A 14,680-nucleotide genomic window follows, 5' to 3' on the forward strand; every position below is an offset into this window, starting at 1 on the left:
AATGTGTTTATGTGTATGTACATGTATATATACACACATATGTATATGCGTATATATGTATGTGTGCACTCACACGTGTGTGTGTGTGTGTGTGTGTGTGTGTGTACACATATAACATTTATTTATCTCTTCATCCATCGATGGACACTTAGGTTGTTTCCATGTCTTGGCTGTTGTAAATAAGGTTGCTATGAATATTAGGGTGAATATATGTCTTTTTGAGTTACTGTTTTCATTTTCCTCAGATAAATACCCAAAAGAATTTGAAATCATATGATAGTTCCATAGTGACTACACCAATTTACATTCTCACTAATAGTGTACAAGAGTTCCTTTTTCTCCACACCCATGCCAACACTTATTTCTTGTCTTTTTTCTTTTTTTTTAAAGGCAGGCTTGAACTCCGGACCCTGATATCAAGACATGAGCTGAGATCAAAAGTCAGACACTTAACTGACTGAGCCACCGAGGCGTCCCTCTTGTTTTTCTGGTAACAGCCATTCTAACAGGTGTGAGGTGCTATCTTACATGGTTTTGATTTGCTTTTCACTGATAATCGATGATATTAACGAATCTTTTCATGTCTCTGTTGGCCATCTCTATGTCTTCTTTGGAAAATGGTCTACTTAGAACTTCTGTAATTTTTTTCATTGGATTGGTTGTTTTTTGTTTTTGCTATGGAATTATATGAGTTCTTTATATATTTTGGATATTAGCCTTTGGGCAGATATATGATTTAAAATTATTTTCTTCCACTCAGTATGCTGCCTTCTCATTTTCTGATGGTTTCCTTTCCAGGTCAGAAGCTTTTTAGTTTGATGTACTCTAACTTCTTATCTTTAGTTTTGTTGTTTTTGCTCTGGGTCTTGAATTTAAAAAATCATTACCAAGATCTGTATCAAGGAGCTCCTCTTCTGTATTTTCTTCTAGGAGTTTTATGGTTTCAAGTCTTACATTTAGCTCTTTGATCCGTCTTGAGTAATTTTGTGTATGGTGTAAGATAGTGAGCCAGTTTCACTGATGTGCATGTGGCTGTCCAATTTTCCAAACACCATTTATTGAAGAGAACTGTCCTTTCCCCATTATATATTCTTGGCTCCTTGTCGTAAATTAGTCGACCATATATATGTGTATTTATTTGTGGGCTCTCCATTCTGTTCTATTTCTTGGTAAGTCTAGTTAAATGTTTGTCCATTTTGTTTATCTTTGCAAAGAACCAGTTCTTTCTTTCATTGACCTTTTCCATCACCTGTTTAATCTATTTCAATTATTTCTGATACAATCTTTGTTATTTCCTTTCTTCTACCAATTTGGGCTTTGTTCTTCTTATTCTAGTTTCTTGAGGTGTAAAAATAGGTTTTTTATTTGATATTGCTCTTGGTTTTGGAGATGGGTATTTATCACTATGAATTTCCCTCTGAGAACTATGTTTGCTGTCTCTCCTAAATTCTGATGTGTGACATTTCCATTTTCATTGGCTCAAGGTGTTTTTTGATTGATCTTTTGATTTCTTCTTTGACTCATTGATTGTTCACTAACACATTATTTAATCTCCACGTATTTGTGAATTTCCCAGTTTTCTTCCTGCTAGTCTCATACCCTTGTGGTTGGAAAAGATTCTTGGTATGATTTCAGTCTTCTTAAATTTACTGAGACTTGTTTTGTGGACTAACATGATCTTTCCTGGAGAACGTTCCACCTGCATTTGAAAAGAGGGTGTAGTTTGCTGTTTTTGGACAAAATGTTCTGAATGTGTTTGGTAAGTCCATCAGGTCTCATATGTCATTTAAGTCCAGTGCTTTCATATTGATTTTTTATCTGGAAGATCTCTCTATTGATGTAAGCGGGGTATTAAAGTCACTTACTATTATTATATTGCTGTCTATTTCTCCCTTTAGATCTTTTAATATTTGCTTTCTTTATTTAGGTGCTCTTATGTTGTGTGCATAGGTTTTTACAGATGTTATATCCTCTCATTGGATTGACTCCATTATCATTCTGTAATACTCTTCTTTGTTCCTTATTACAGTCTTTGTTTTAAAATCTATTTTGTCTGATATAAGTACAGTTACTCCAGCTTTCTTTTGGTTTCTATTTGCATGGAAGTTTTTCTCCATCCTTTTACTTTTAGTCTGTGTTCAACCTAACATCTAAAGTCTGTCTTTTACAGGCAGCATATGGATGCATCTTGTTTTTTATCCTTTCAGCCACTCTGTGTCTTTTGAGTTGAGAAGGAAGCCATGTATCTGTTTCATTGACTTTTCTTTGTAGGTTATCTGGCTTTCCCTCTGTTTTTTTTTTTTTAAGAATGTTTATTTATTTATTTTGTGTGTGAGAGAGAAAGAGCTCAGATGAGTGGGGGGAGGGGCAGAGAGCGAGGGAGAGAAAGAATTCAAGCAGGCTCTATGCTGACCTCAGAGAGACCCACATGGGGCTCCATCTCATGAAATGCAAGATCATGAGCTGAAATCAAGAGCCAGAAGCTTAACCGACTGAGCCACCCAGATACCCCCTCTCTCATTGAATTTAGGACCTCGTTGTTGGGGCGCCTGGGTGGCTCAGTTGGTTAAGCATCTGACTTCGGCTCAGGTCATGATCTCACTGCTTATGAGTTCAAGCCCCAAGTGTCCTGGACAGCTCAGGACCTGGAGTCTATTTTGGATTCTGTGTCTCCCTCTCTCTCTCTGCCCCTCCTCTACTTGTGCTCTGTCTTGCTTTCTCTCTCTCTCAAAAATAAAAATATAACATTAACAAAAAAAAAAGATCTCATTGCCTTTGGTGTTTTGTCATGTCATTATGAAGTACTTACTAGAGCCTCTCTTGAAGAGGCAGTATCATATAGTGGATAAGAGCATCAATTCAGGATCCAAATTGCCCTATAATTTCCCAGTTATGAAAAATTAGGCATATCATTTAAGTTTTCTGTGCCTCAACTGCCTCACATGTTGTGAGGATAAAGACTTGATATATATAAATTGCTTAAAATTCTGTCTGGCTTGTGTTGAGCACTTTTTCTTTGGTGTTTTTTATCCTGTTTTTCTTGCTTGTGACTCATTGAACTTCCTGATTCTAACATCTATTGTCTTTCATCATTTATACATTTAAATATTTCTGCTTCCTCACTCTTTCTGTTATATCCTGCAACACTGACTAGACTTTATTGGGCTGCTTTGGTCTATCATACAAGTCTTTTAATCTCTTATTTTTTCAGATAGTTCTTCCCACTTGCTAATTCTTACTACAACTCTTTCTAATTTGCTGTGTGATCAGTTCTTTCAGTTTGTAATTTCATTTCTAGAGCCTCTATTATTTTATCACATCTCTGGATTTTGGTCGTGTCTTTTTTTTGGTCATGCTTTTGTACTATCTTTTTTCGTAAGACATTGTCAGACACATTGCTTTATTTTTATCAGGTAATTCTAACATCTGGTGACAAATATCTGATTATATAGTTTTATACTTGGTATGACTCTTACTCCGACAGCTTGGTTTCTCCTATGTGACTAGAGATACTTCCGGGAATGTCAGCTGTGGGAATTTCCTGCAATTTGTTAACTGCATTTCTCCAGAGAAGATTTGCATTTACTTCCTCTGTGTTTGGTTAAGGGCTGAGATTATGATTCAGTATTACGTGCTGCACTGACATCTGAAAACTTGAATGGTCTAAGCATAACCTTCCTTCCCTACTCTACTCCTTTGTCTAAGATTCCTACTTAGCAAGCAGCCCTGCTTATCACGGAGACAATGCACAGTGCCTGCTTATTCCCAAATTGTAGGCTTTAGTTTCCTGCCAGGCTACATAATTGTTCAAACAAGCCAATCACATCCTTCCACAGGAGATGGAAGTCCCCCTAGCCTCGTAATACTCCAGAGATTGACTCTCACAGCCCTTGTTTTTCATTCTGTTTGCAAGTGCAACAAGGTGTGACTTTGTGTGCCACAGAGTTCTCCTCTCCCAGGCTCTGAGGATATATGATTAATAAACTTTTACCTTCTTCTCTGTTCAGTGTTGAGGGTCCTGTTTTCAGCCGTCATCATATCCCTCAGACAGGAAACCGTCCCTCACCAATAGGATGAAAAGAAGGCAAATGAAATGGAGCTCTGAGGTCACTACCAACATATTACACTTCAACTAAGTTTCTGTCTTGAGAGTTTAGACGCCATCTTGTAATGTTCATTCAGGCCTCAACTTCAAGTAAGTATAAAGCATAGTTTATACCCTCTAAGAAAGTATTTTCTCTCACTCTTTTTCCCCTTTATCTAGAGTCAAAGACAAGATACACACACACACACCATCCCCCTAAGGGGTGTGGGTTTTTTTAATGTTTATTTATTTTTGAGAGAGAGAAAGTGGGAGAGGAGCAGAGAGAGAAGGAGGCACAGAATCCGAAGAAGGCTTCAGGCTCTGAGCTGTCAGCACAGAGCCCAAAGTGGGATTTGAACTCAGGAGTTGTGAGATCATGACCTGAGCCAAAGTTGGATGCTCAATGGACTGAGCCACCCAGGTGCCCCTCTAAGTAGTGGAGGAGCAGAGAGCCCGTTATCAATTCCCCTCTGTAGGTGAATTTCTCCCATTTGACTTTTAGCCATGTTCAGTCTTGTGGTTTATTTCTTATCCCTAACACACAGGACTTAGCAAATCCATTCAAAGTTACCCCCAAGTGAAACACTAATGCTTGTGCTTAATAACTACAGATTTTGTCCCTTTCCTACTCTTTCTGTAAAATTTAATTTTTTCTGTAGTTTTATTATTTTTATTTACTTTAATTCCAGTATAGCAAAATTTACTTCTTGCTGTATCATGCGTTAAATATATTTCTGCTTATACATTATACATCTGCACTTTTTTGGGTTATAGCAGAAGTTTTCTAAACATTACTCTTTCTCTGCCTCCTCCCCTCCTCCCTCCTTCGCCTCTTTCTCTCTCTTTCTCAATCTCTCATTCTTGCTCTGTCTTTCTGTCTCTGTCTCTGTCTCTCTTTCACACACACACACACACACACACACACACTATGAAACTTGTACCTTTCTACATGCCATTATGTGTTTCTCAAGCACATGATTATATTGGCTCTACAGCATTTAATCATAGACATGTAGATAATTTAGCTAATTTCTATTTGCATAGATTAAGATTTCAGAAGTCTTAACATTCTTACAGTTTTAAATCATGCCACCACTAATATCCTTGTATAAAAAAAATCTGTGTATCTTTGATTATTTCCTTACACTAGATTCTCGGATGTGTTATTATCCTGACAAAGGGTATGAACTCTTTTAGGGCTCTTGATGGATTTTACCAAATTGCCTCCTGGAAAGGTTGTAGCAATTTACAATTCACTGCAGTATGTGATAGGTGAAGAGCGCTGTCTCTTCGGTGATTTAATGTGCATTTCCTGATGACTCGAGAGGTTAGACATTAACTTAATGCGCTATATGTTTAACGAATTCCCTTGTAAAAGTATCAGGTGGTTTTAATTATCCCGTTTGAAGCCTTGTTCCTCACTCAAAATATTTGTGAATCTTTTTCTAAGCGTAACGTTGTGTTCAAACTAAGGATTAGCTCAACAGCCCCGCATACTTCAATACCCGTGGAATAACTGACATACAAGAGAACAATTATGTAATAATGATGCAAAGGAAATGTAGCGGCAAATGAAAGCTTCTGCTCAGCAAACCCACGGCTGTACGAAGGCAAAGATCCTTATTTCGCTGTTTTGAATCGTCAAAACAAGGCTTAATATAATTTCATGCTTTCTATTGAAAAGGAAAACACCATACTGAAATCTGACTTTAAATGATTTTTAATTTGGCTATTTTACAATTAATGGTGTTCTTCCCCTCCCCCCTCCCCCCCACCGGGCCCCGGGGGTGTTTCGGAACCGTTCAACATGTCTATTCTCTGTACCAATATCTTGCTCCAGTCAGCTGCTGGTTTCCATTATCTCTGGGAAGAGATCTGCTAAGTGTCACCTAAAGAAATTCGGAGGTATTATTTAACAAACTATTACAGGCTAATACAATGATGGTAAAAACCATCAGCTTTTCTCTTAGTTTTATATATCCCATGCTTATGAAATTAACTCTTTGCTTCTAAAAATTTTCTTTCCACATGAAACATTCCTGGGACCAGTCATATACTAATAGTTATATTATTATCTATGCCAATTTCTCATCTTGGTGAGGGCCACTTGTGTGAAAATGTGGCCATCTCAATGAAATCGTGTGATATCCCCACCTAGATGTTCCTTGAAATCTCAGATAAAAAGCCCTACGTCTCTTCCTTCCCTTTGTATCCAGAGACAGACGGTCAGCCGACCACAGATGCTCTAGGCAAGGACAAAAACATGGGCATGCATCTCATTTGCACCAGAGAACAGAAGAGAAATATATATATTTCCATTTGACATAATACAACTCAGTAAAATCTACTGCAAGAAAAAAGTAGACTGCGCATCAAGCAGCTCTTTTTTTAAATTTTTTTGTTTATTATTGAGACAGAGAGAAACAGAGCATGAGTGGGGGAGGGGCAGAGAGGGAAAGAGACACAGAATCTTTAGCAGGCTCCAGGCTCCGAGCTGTCAGCACAGAGCCCGACGTGGGGCTCAAACCCACAAACCGTGAGATCATGACCTGAACCGAAGCCAGAGGCTCAACTGACTGAGCCACCAAGGTGCCCCTCAAGCAGCTTTTTTATTGAGAGAATAATTTTTGTTTTCTTAGGAAAATTTTTATGCTGCTTTCTGGATGCACTGGCTTCATGAAGGGTCTGTTTGCATCATAAGCTGCCAGAACTCAGAGTGTTTTTGCCTAATCACAGTTGCTGCTGGCCTAACCCTGGGAGGCCTGATGAGCTATTGAGTCCATCATTTATGGCAATTGAAAGAAAGCCGTATCTTTATTGAAAAAGAGAGAGAGAAAAGAGAGAAGAAAGAGAGGGAGGGAAAGAAAGAGAGAGGGAAGCATCTATAGCGTGGCAATGCAATGCTCCATTCTCAGTGGGGTTTGCTTGTCCATCTGTAGTCAGCTTTGCTGATCTTGGCTGATCTGTTCTGGGATGCTAGCTCCAGCTTGTTCTCATGGTGGGGTCACAAGGCAGAGAAGAGAAGAGAAGAGAAGAGAAGAGAAGAGAAGAGAAGAGAAGAGAAGAGAAGAGAAGAGAAGAAAAAGAAAAAGGAAAAGAAAAAAAAAAAAGAATAGATGTGTGCAAGGCCTCTTGAGTCCAAAGCTCAAACCAGCATGCTGTAGTCTCCACCATAGTTCAGAGTAAATTCCAATATTAATCCAGACTTAGGAAAGAGGGAAATGGACTCTACCTCCTGATGAGAAAACCTGCAAAGTTGTGTTTCAAAGAGTATGGGTAAGAGAAAGATGAAGACTTGAGGCTATTTTTGAAATCTATCTCTCAAAATGGTAACAATTATCTATTGTAAAGTTGCATACATTATTCCTCCCGATTTTTTCCCTAAGTTTATCATATCCTGCAGTGTTATTTTATTTATTTTTAAAGTTTATTTATTTATTTTGACGGGGAGAGAGAGAGGGTATGGGAGGGGCAGAGAGAGCGAAAGACAGAATCCCAAGCAGGCTCTTCACTGTCAGCATGGAGTCTAATGTGGGGCTTGAACTCACAAACCATGAGATCATGACCTGAGCCGAAACCAAGGGTCAGACACTTAGCCAACTGAGGCACCCAGGCGCCCTGTATATATACATTTTTTAAGAAAGAAAAAGAGAGAGAGAGAGAGAGACAGACAGAGAGATACAGAGAGAGAAATAAAGATCATGCACAAGCAGGGTAAGGGCACCTAAATAAATCTATTAATTAATTAATTTATGTTTATTTTTGAAAGAGGGAGAGTGTGAGCGAGGGAGGTATAGAGAGAAGGGGACAGAAGATCCCACGGACTTTGAGATCGTGACCTGAACTGAAGTCAGATGCTAAGCTGACTGAGCCCAGATACCCCCCCATATTATTTTTTAATGTTTATTTATTTATTTTGAGAAAGGGAAAGAGCACATGCACACGCATGAGTGGGGAAGGGACAGAGAGAAAGGAGAGGGAGAATTCCAAGAAGGCTCCATGCTGTCAGTACAGAGCACAAGGGATTCAGTCTCATGAATTGTGAGATCATGACCTGAGCCGAAATCAAGAGGTGGATGCTTGCCCGACTGAGCCATACAGGTGCCCCAATGTAATTTTAATAATAAAAATCATGCTATATTTACCTCCAAGTTTGTTATGTGAATAACTTTATTGATATACATCTTTCCAGGTCAGTGTATATAGCTAAATCAGTCCTTTAATGTCTATATAAAATTAATAAATCAATGTATCATTATTTAAGCATTTCCCTATAGATGAAGATATACTTGACTTTTTTTTTTCCTATCACAGGCATATCTTTACAAGCATAGTTTTGTATTCTCATGCTTTTAGTTGTAAAAGTTTGTTTCCTGGGAGGGTGATTTCTAGTTCAAAGGGTATATATGTTTTTCACTTTATTAAAGTAAATTTGCATTATAGAAAAGGCTAGTTTTGGTAATATATTTGTCAAAATAATTAATGTCAATTGTGGGAACAGATAACCCTAAAACACAGTCACTTAACACAAGGAAAGTCAGATATGGGTCACAAAGACAGTCAGATAGGGCAGCCATCTTGAATAGCCCTCTACCGCATGGTTACTGAGGAACCCTACCTCCACCATGTTCCTCTGCCACCTCAGAGAGTGGTCTCAGAATCCCTTTATTAGTTCCTCTGCATTCTATAAGACTCCAAGAAGACAGAGAGTTAGAGTAAGGAGATAATGGGAGGTATTTTAAGACCAAGGCTTGGAGGGTCTTGTTTTTTTCCCACTGATATTCCTTTTGCCAAAACTCAGTCACAAAGCTTCCATCTAAGGACGGGGAAGCTGGGAAATGTAGTTTTCTTATGTGCTCAGGACTAGGGACACTACTGACAGACATCTGCTCAGCTTGTGTCTCTGAAGATATATTTTCTGTAGGTGATATTTCTATCACTTTATTGTTATCAGTTGAAAATCCTGAAATGCTCACAAAGGAACGAATCCTGCACAATGCCAGAGCTTTTAAAATTGGAAAAAGAAGCAAATAATCCTTATCCCAACCCTAGAGGTAAACATTGTTAACAATTTAGAGTTTGTCCTAGTTTGTTGCTGAAACACGTTTCTACGTATCAGGTATCTGTTTATCTATCTATATCTGTGAGGTATGTACATGTTAGTGGCTAAATTGGGTCCCCTAAAATTCATATTCTGAAATCTGAAGCAGTCTCAAAATGGGACCGTTTTTGGAGACAGTGTCCTTACAGGGGTAATTAAAGTAAAATGAGGTCGTTAGGGTGAGCCTTAACACAATATGATCGGTGCCCTTCTAAGAAGGGGAAATTAGGATGAAGACGTGCACGGAGGGAAGACCACCTGCGGACGCAGCGAGGGGGAGGCGTTTATGAGCCAAGAAGCACGGTCTCAGAAGAGCCAATCCTGCTGACACCTTGATTTCAAATGTTTAGTCCCCAGAATTGTGAGAAAATAAACCTCTGATGTTTAAGTGCCCCATCTACGGTACTTTCTTACAGCAGCCCTCGGAGACAAATACACTCGACATGATCACACATTAATTACATGCTTTCAAACTCCTTCACTTTTCCCATTGTACATAAGCCTCCCCCCACCCCTCTTTTTTTTTAAATTTGGCTGCAAATAAATCATTTTAAGTATTTGCCTATACATATATATATATATACATATATATATATTTTAAAGCAGTGACTTTCATTTACATTTTCTCAGTTTCTAGTGAGAATTAGACTTTTTATCACACATAACTATTTACTTATTTGCATTTTTCCTTCTATAAATTTACTATTTGTGCCATTTATCTATTTTTTTAAGTCATTTCGTTCCCCTTATTTTTAATGCACAGAACTCTGTATGTTACAGACTACCACACTTTGTTGTATATGTTGCAAAGGTTTTTCTCCCAATCTGCCATTTATATTTTGACTTGGTTCGTGGAGATAGTTTGATTTCTAGATGCTTTACATTTATCTGTTTCTCCATGAGCTTCCGTTTGTTAGTATGCTGACTGTTGCAGGATATAGCGCGACAAGCAGGTCCGAATCTCTGTCCTCAGGAAGAGTATAGTCTCTGAGTTGGATGAGACAGGTACATAAACAGATGGAGACCCTAGCAGCATATGGAAGATATCTCAAGAGAACAAATACTCAAGCTGGGGCAAGAAGGTGAAGAAAGGCTTTACAAAGAGAGCATTCATGGAACGTCTTGAAACATGATGTGAGCCAAAAAAACATGTCCAACTAGTCCACGAGACATGTTTATTAAAGCCTCCCACCCACAGAGTCTGAAATAGCAGCCACAAGAGTATTCCTTTGTTTGGCTGACGATATTCAAGAGTAGCGTGGTGCGGGTGAGGTGTGGAAATAATAGGCAAGAAAAAGAGGGAAAGAGACTTGATCTCCCCTTTAGGCTTCTATGAAAACTCAGAGCAGAGTAAACTCAGAAAGGAGGCAGGGCCCGCCTCTGGCCTCTGGGCTCCACCTTCTCCCAAATGTCTCAACCCAGAGCTGCAAGGGTAGGTGATAAAGTGTGGGCCCTTGCCAATTCTGAAGGACTGACTCTCCGGGCCTTCCGGCACAGCCAGGAGCACTCAGTGTAGTAAGTGCACACAAGTCCATGTGCTCTGAAGGCACCATGAGTCAGGTAGGCCATGTCTATGAAAAAGCCATTCTGCATAGTTTTGCATGGAGGGTCCATGGGCAGAGGTGCCCTGCCCAAGCTGGAATCCTGGCTAGCACTTTCCTACTCTGGGACTTCCCTACTCGGTGACTTTCCCTCGCTGTGTCCCAGGTTCCTCTCTAATGATGGCGATTACCCCTCATGGGGTAAGAAATTAAGGGGCACCTGGGTGGTTCAGTCGGTTGAGCATCTGACTTCTGCTCAGGTCATGATCTCACTGTTTGTGAGTTTGAGCCCCACGTCGGGCTCTGTGCTAACAGCTCAGAGCCTGGAGCCTGCTTCAGGTTCCGTATCTCTCTCTCCCTCTGACCCTCCCCTGCTTGTGCTCTGTCTCTTTTTCTCTCTCAAAAATAAATAAATATTTAAAAAAAGAAATTAAGTAGGATAATGCCTACAAGGAGTTTAAGCCAGTGCCTACTCTAAGGGCTCAATACATATCAGAATTCTTATTTTACAGCCTTTGTGAATCTCCTGACCAGAAAGAATATATTATATTCTTATTAGCATCCTGGTTGTATAGATAGGAAAACTGAACATCAAAAGATTGGATCTACTCCCCAAAGTCTGGCAGATAGCAGAACGCTTAGGTAGACCCGGGATTGTGGATACCAGAACAAGGGTTCTAAATCCCCACACTGTGGTGTCCCCCACCAGAAAGCACACACTAGCCAAAAGTAGAGAAGCAATTTTTCTACTCCTTTGGCAGCAACTCTTGCTTTCATTGGGGTAGTTTCAAGGTAAGGAGGGCCAAGCCAAAGAGTATCATCTGAAAAAGGAGAGGGAGGGGAATTTTTCTTGAATGTATTCTTCCAGGCTTATTTAATTATCCAGATAAATGAAATCTTAGACCTACTTTTATTTGGTGCCCATAGACCAACTATAAGGGCAAACTTACAAGCTGAAGTTGTCTTTGGGGTGATCTTTCTTGGCCTGGAGCAGGAGGCCAACATTCCTCCAAATAACCACAAAGCGAGCACTTACGCCCATTGGAAATGGACCCCTCAGAAGGCAGCCAACAAAGGCTGTGGCCAACGTGGTTGGGAGTTTTCATTTCTGTACAATTCTTTTCCTGTCTGATCACTTGGCAGTGGGAATTATTCAATCTAATTTGTAGCCTCTATTTCCTGCCAGAACCTCACATTCTCAACATATTTTAGAAAATATTTTAGGAAGGAAATTTTACACGGCCTGTAAAGGAGAATACCTACTTATGATATTCTTCATAGATAGCGGCCGCTCTGCGAAGGAGGTCTCAGTCAAGAAGATGGCAGGCAACTGCACGTTGCCTTGAAACTTAAATGGTAAAAATCAACTCAACGGCAAATGAGGAAGAATTGTAGGCAGTTCAGGGGACTTCTGATACAGCTACGGAAGGGCATTGCAAGAGGAGACTTTCTGCCATTTCTGTTCCCCAGGGAAAGAGCAGCCAAGAAAAAAAAAAGCATTCAAAGGTATCCCCACATGCAGAATGACATTCAATGCCACTTCATTGCCTCAGCCAGTTCTTTCTCCCTATTCTAAAAATGAATACAGCAGTGCTTTCAATTAGAACAAGCAGTTGCTTTATGTAGGCACAGATTAAGTTAGTGATATTTTGTTAGACTCTCTTTCTGAATTTTCAAGTCCCAACACTGAGATGAAAAAGATGGTGTGTAGCTCCTCTGCTCCTTCCAACTTTTGGAAGCCCAAAAATCCAGAATAAACCACTGAGCTCTAAGCCAGGCCTCTTACGAATCACACACCCTTGGCTTTAAACACACCTTTGCCACCTTGGAGCCATCGATCAGTGCTCAGGAGCCCAGGTCTTCAAATCAGGGATGCTCTATCCAACAGTAGGCAGTAAATATGATTCAATCTAGGTGTCTATTCATCTGTATCAGTAGGTCTTGAAAAAAAAGATTCAGAGAGACAGACGATGAGGTCATAATACCTGTATTAAAAGAATGCTCTTTAATAGGCAATGTGTTCCCACTCTTCAAAACTAACGTCACAGAAAGAATAAAGTCCTTTTTTAATTTTTACACACTGTTAAGGCAAAAATGTGCAGTCTTCTCCAGATAATTTTTAGGTTGCAGTGGTTAGAGCTAAAGCATATAGCTGGGATGACAACCTTGCAATGCAGATTCTGTTTATTGGAGAGGCAACATGTCCTGGGATTTAAAGTGCAGTCAACTGCCATGTTTAAGTCCTGGCTGTACCGCTTCCTATGATTATGAACTTTTTATAATTATTTTGTCAACACACAGTGAGGAGAAAGCTTTTTGAATTTATTTGAACTCAATTCAATTAAACAAATAATTACCGAGTGCTCGTTATGTTTCAGAAATTGTGCTTGGCATTGCAGAGCCTCAGAGATGAGTAGGCCATGGTAGTCCTGCCCCAATGGCTTATTGAGAAGAGAGGATAACTATATATATATATATAGCTGCAGCCCAAGGTGGTATGTGAGAAGTCCCATGGAAGAATCACCAATAGTTGTTCTGGGAAGGAGAGTGGGGAAAGCCCAGGCCAGGGAGGAGGGACTAGGAAGAATCCCAGGAAGCGGGTAGTGACTGTGGGGGAGGAAGTGGAAGACGGGGCAGAGCATTTCCTAGGAACATAGCGTAGCAGCTGGGAAAAGGGCCTGCTAAAAGAATATGAAGTGATCTGCTCTGGTAAATACATAACACTGTGAGAAATGAGACTAGACATCAAAGTGGGATCTGGAAATCCTGGGTGTAGGGTCCTTACTTAACTCCAAAGACAATAAAAATGGACAACATTCACTGATATGTACCAAGTGCCTCTGGACACGTCTAGAAAGTGATGAAATACTGGCTTCAACTCTAGATGCAAAGATACTAAATCAGTAGGAAGCAACATTATGGGTTTTCTTATGTGAAAATAGCAGATTAAAGTTTGAATAGAAATTTATAAATTAATTTACAATTTTTAAGAATGTGTTGGAACTTTATCACATTTTACCAAGCGGCAGTCTCTCTGAAAGACCTTTTTTGCAGGAATTGAAATAATTAAATTGGAGATTCAGTGTACTTCTCAATCATTTTATTAAAAAAACTCATTCTGTGTTTCTCTGAGGGAGAGATAAACCACTGCTTAAGGAAGTGGCTAAGTCATTTTTTTTAAACTACTGTATTCACCATAAAATATATGACATGATTCCCAAATAACACCTAATAGAAGCTGGCCACCTCAAAATCAGAAAAAAACGTGCCCTTTCAAAACCACTTTTTGTATTCGTCTTCAAACCAGATTTAGAAGTACAAAGGTGATTGAGATAGAATCTAGAACGGAAGAAGAAGAGCTTATAAACAAATCATTATAGCACACAAATGAAGGAATCCACAGTGTACAGTGGGGAAGGAGGGCTTAGCACAGCTTTACTGGAGTAATATTTGATTTGGGTCCCAAAGGTAATAGGAGCTATCATGTGAATATATGGCGGTGGGCATGTTCTTTCTAGACTGAGGGGATAGTAGGTACACATGCTTGAAATTAAAGCAAGCGCAAGTAGCTAATTGCAGGAGACCAAATGGCTTAGTGCGTGTGGGTATCAGAAAAGCTGTTGGAGGTGTTTACACAGGGCAATGGTGTACTCAGTGGCTATGCTAGGTTGACAGCCGTAGTGTGTGTGGAGATGTTGAATTGTAGGTAAGAAGAACCAGTAAGAGATACCAGCAATAGTTCTGAAACGACAAAGGATGAGACCTGTAGTTAACCATGGCATTGAGAATAACTATTAAATGAGATATGTAGTCCATGAGAAAATGATTTATATGTGAACCACATTTATCAAGATTTATGTGTGCATTATAAGTTTGAGTGACTGAAGAAATACAGGCAGATATAGCTGGTAGATCGTTGGAAATAGACACCTAGGAGTCAGAAAATAAGAAAGA

Source organism: Crocuta crocuta, unplaced genomic scaffold (genome assembly GCF_008692635.1).
Source record: "Crocuta crocuta isolate KB4526 unplaced genomic scaffold, BGI_CrCroc_1.0 scaffold20, whole genome shotgun sequence".
Taxonomy (NCBI): Eukaryota; Metazoa; Chordata; class Mammalia; order Carnivora; family Hyaenidae; genus Crocuta; species Crocuta crocuta.